This window comes from Gossypium hirsutum, chromosome D06, assembly GCF_007990345.1.
Source record: "Gossypium hirsutum isolate 1008001.06 chromosome D06, Gossypium_hirsutum_v2.1, whole genome shotgun sequence".
NCBI classification, from domain to species: Eukaryota; Viridiplantae; Streptophyta; class Magnoliopsida; order Malvales; family Malvaceae; genus Gossypium; species Gossypium hirsutum.
The window spans coordinates 17,022,319-17,027,197 of record NC_053442.1 but is presented as its reverse complement, the minus strand read 5'-3'; the positions used below and the strand labels follow the sequence as shown (position 1 = coordinate 17,027,197).

The 4,879-nt window shown below is 29.2% G+C and overlaps 1 long non-coding RNA gene across 1 annotated transcript; it reads right to left on the bottom strand.

Annotated features, from left to right (window-relative positions):
* Positions 1 to 640: 640 nt before the first annotated feature.
* LOC121218306 (uncharacterized) lies at positions 641 to 1,560 on the bottom strand. The gene is made up of 3 exons (XR_005914538.1): positions 1,316 to 1,560; positions 1,176 to 1,237; positions 641 to 800 (listed from the first exon to the last, which is right to left on the bottom strand). It is a non-coding gene; the product is annotated as an uncharacterized lncRNA (long non-coding RNA).
* Positions 1,561 to 4,879: the final 3,319 nt, after the last annotated feature.

Below are 4,879 nucleotides of genomic sequence, written 5' to 3'. Positions count from 1 at the left end.
TTCTTAATTTGTGCTATAATATTTTGACTGGAGAAATTTATCATTTGGATATATTAGTTTTAGTAATAACTATTAGGAACAATGAAGGTGAAAAATTTTAAATTTATTTAAAAAATTGTAATATATCTTTAATTGAAGCTAAAAACTAAAAAAAAAAATACATGGCGGTTTCAGAACCACAATTAAAAAACACCTTTGCAATCAAATAGTATTCTTAATTTTATATAAATTTTAAAAACTTTGAATAGCAACAACTGTTAGATGCAATGATAAAATACATTACACTTTCGAAAAAAGAAATCATATTCCCATCCAAAATATGACATTGTTCAAAAGGATTGCCATAAACTTTGAACAAGTTATTTACATTCCATAAAAAATTTATTGGTTCCACCAAAAAGATAAAAAAAATCTTAGACATGATGTTAAAATTTTAATTAATTGTATTAAAAAAAACTCATTTATTTCTCACCATAATAAAAGATGAGACTGGAAATTCAAAGCCCCTTCGAAGACATATTGTCCAAGAACAAATTTTGGTGATACATATTTTCTAAACCAAATTATTTTCTTTAAAGTTCATTTATCATAATTTTCAAACATTGCATTAATAAAAATCATAAGTATTGAAGGGAAATCATAGATTAAATTTCCAGGTTCTCATTCTTTTGCACAATAAAAAAACCTCATATATTAGGTATTTTACATATAGTTGAAAAATGAGTAAATAATTTCATGCTTATTGAAAGACCAACCTCTAAATCTCTTCCGCTGCTTTGTTGCTCCATTGCTAATTGATTCTGCGAAAAACAAAACAAAACAAAACAACTTGTTAACTTTCATGCTCAATACATTCATGCATTAAACCTTTTTTCCAGACCCAAAATTTTAAAATTTATTATCATAATATTTATAGATTAGAAAGAAAAAAGGTACCTTCATGTTTCTAAGTTCATTAAGAGATTCAATGAGATAATCCTCCATAAACTCTATTTGGTTTAGGTACACAATAATTTCTAGGTTTTTCAAATCCCTATCATTGGAATATCACATAATTTATCATTAGAATATTTGATCATCTATTATACCACGATTCATGTGTTGATATGTGCTTAATATCGACAATTGACATTTGTGTACATAATTAAAATCTTTAAATACTAGAATATTCAAACCTCAATATCTTGCTCTTCTCAATAAGTTTGTCCTTCAGCTTTTGCAGTTGATCTTCATATAGCTAGAGAAAAAAATGGATTAAAAACTCATAAAAAGAGAAAAAAAATTGTTATGTTCTCAACTTTAGGAACTCATTTACCTTGAGGGTATGAACATTTCTATTATGGGCCAGGCTTAATGGATCAAACTCTAACTCCCAATTTACATAAGATTTCTTCAACATCTTCTTTAAAAAAATTGATTTTAACTGTGGAAGAAATGAAATTATAAAATCAAAAATCCTAAATCGAGACTAGGTACCGAGACGTACCTTCATTGTATGGGCCCTCCTAGCGAAAAAAAAAGAAAAAAAAATTTTAGCTCTTCAATTCTTTTCTAAAAAAAGGAAAAAAACTATTTTATTAATTTTCTTTACCTTTCCTCGCGCTCTACGAATGGCATATTTGAGACTTTCTGAAGAATGTTATATAAGCCACTATTTTGACAATTTTTTTCAAAAAATAAAATATAAAATTTTTTCAAAAAATAAAATTTAAATTGTTTTCAAAAAAATGAAATCGAACTTAAATAAGAAAAAAGAAACAGGAATTTTAATTGTGAAAGAAAATAATAATATTAATAGTGATAATGAAAAAAAAAGAATTAAGTAATTTACTTGGGGTTTTGACCAACAAAAAGGGTTGGTTTACCAGTGGGGGAAGAGAGTAAAAGAACAAGTTCAACATCACACAATATAGAAAGCTCTTTTGCTTTCTTAAGAATTCCTCTTTTTCGCTTTGAATATTTTGCTTGTCTTGCTTTCATGTCTTTCAATCTTTGAATTTTTAATTTTTTTCTTCCCATTTTTGTTTTCTCTGTGTTTCTTTAACTTCTTTTCTGGATTTCAGAGTAAAAAATAATGGTGTTTATAAATGTAAATAAGAATTGAAACCATTTATGATAAGAACTTATGGTAATTTAAACTAATTAAATGTCACAAGTTTTTCACATTTGTTGAGCGTTTTTGTTGAATCATGAACCCATGTATTGCCAAAAGTAGAGAAAAAATTCAGTTTTTTTTTCTCTTTTCTTGCCTTATGTTCTTTGTTGTATTGTACTTTCCATTTAGAGAAGACTAAAATTGAAGATGCCATATGGGGATGGGACCACATAGAGTGCTTTTGTTTTTGGTTAAATCATGTTATTAGTTTATGTACTATGCATAAAATGTGGATTTAGTCCTTTTCTTAATTTTATTTGGTCAATTTTACATAAAATTTTATATTATATTTTTTATAAAATTAAATAAAATATTTTATACAATTAAAATGTATATTATAAACAAAGTTAAATTATCATTTTTAGATTTTAGTGCCATTGCAAACTTAGAAGGTATAAATTAACTATTACTCGCATGATAGTAAACCTAATCATGGATCAAACCATTCGTCCAGGCCTGAAGGCCTATCCAAAAAGTTAGAGGGTTTGGGCAAAATATAAACCTGAAAAATAGGCTTGGACAAAAAATAAGGTTCGTTTTCTAAAAGGGTTGTGCTTCAGGAAACAATTTGTAACACCTTAAAATATAAGGGGTCAGATGAAATAAATAATCAAATAATTTTTTTTGAAGAATAAATAATCAAATAATTGAATAGGTTTAATGGTGTAGTTGTTAGTGCACTCCCTAAAGGTATTAGGTTCTATTCACACCTCTCCCATTTCTTTCCTTTTAATTTTCAACATACAAGGATGAAAATCATACTAAAGTAAATATTATTTGGGTTGTAAACTTAATAAGTGTGGGCAACAGCCTAATGGTTAAGTATTTACACTATTTCCCTTACATAGCCAAGTTTGAATCACCTCAACCTCAAACTATCCCTTTTATTTTTATTCTAAATTTTTCTTTCAATTTTAGGCCCAAAACTTCTCCTAATTGAACTAGGATTATGTTTTCTCTTCAAAACATAATAGAATTTATTTCACCTCCCTATTTACTCTATTCTTTCCTCTCTTTTACATCAAATTTTACATTCCAAATCCTAGCCAAGAATCAGTAAGTATGCCTCAATCCCGATGTTTAGATCTCAAATCACTATAAAACTTTTATCTAATGATAATCTTGTGATCGATTAAATGATATTTCTCGGTTCTTGACAAATCTTTCGTTCGTGTCATTTAATTTTGATAAATCTTGAAAATCATTATTAATTCTTACGTAACTGTCATTTGAAAGACTCAAGTTAGATACCCTGGATCAGATTGGAATGTGAGTAACGTCGATCGAGATCACGGAGACATGTCTCTATTCTTTTACAAGCAAATTGGGGCAAATCGTGCCTCGGGATAAGGCCATACGGCCATGTAGGCCACTCGTGTGGACCATACAACCCCTCACACGACCAGGTTCCCTTGATAGGACCCTAGGTTTTCCGATTCTTACACGACCTCATTCTGTCACACGGTTGTGTACCCCTTCCACATGATCCAGGGCTTTCCATACAGTCCGATCACTTGGCTGTGAGTCCCTTGTAACTCAAAATTTATAGTTTTGCCCTTATTTTTTAAATTTTATAGTTTTGCCCCTATTTTTCAAAATTTATCCTTTTGCCCTTATTTTTCAAATTTTACCGTATCGACCCTATTTTTAGATTTTAAAATTTTGCTCTTATTTTTAAAATTTTATATTTTTGCCCCTATTTTTCAAATTTTACAATGTTATCCCCTACTTTACAAATTTTACTATTTTGACCCAAAATTTTATGATTTGTTCAGTTTAGTCCCTCTTTGAATCCTAAATTATTTTAATGTTTAATTTTGTTCTATTAACTCCCTGATAGTATGATTTATGTTAGAATCCATGATTGATTAAATTAATATAGTATTTATATACATGTTTGCATGGACTGTGGAAAGTACATATGACTATTGTACCTAAATTTGTGATTTTACATGCAACATACCTTATGTTACTGATAAGTCGAATACTTAATAAGCATGACTATTTGCTACTGATTTGATCTGTTATAAGCATATTATTTACTTCTATATTAAAATATTATAAGCATATTGATTGCTATCGTATTATTCTGTTGAAAGCATAATTAAATGCTACCCTATTGATCCGTTTAAGCTTACCCTATTGCATTGCATTGGGTGGGATGATGTGTACGAAGGAGGAATTGACAGTTTATCTGCAAACCCATTGGCTGCTTTTACCTGCAATAATGTTGTGCGTCTACATCCCAATGGCAGATTTTATCTGCAAAACCAGTGGTGGTTAAACCACAGCCTAGTGTATAGGTGGATGGAGTTCAAGGGAACTCCCATTGTGGTGTGTAGCAGTGGGGTAGAATCTTTTCTATTGAACCAAAACTGTATGGCATTCATAAAACATGTGCATACAATCTGGATTCTTTGTAATTTCATATTTATACTTATGTATAAATTTTTGAGTGAACTGAAGTACCAATATTAAAAAATTGTTGTTATGAATTCTGAGATACTATTGATGGTTAATCTGAAAACCCGATACTCTGATTTTCTAGTTATATGCAATTATTTTGTGTTATTATTTAGTATGACTTATCAACTGTTTGCATTGGTTTTCTTGTGATGGAACTCACACTGAGCTCCATAGCTCACTCTCTTTTTAATTTCTACTTTTTTAGATAACCCACCAGGTTAGGATGCAGACACAAAATTCGAAGGGGCTCGACTCAAA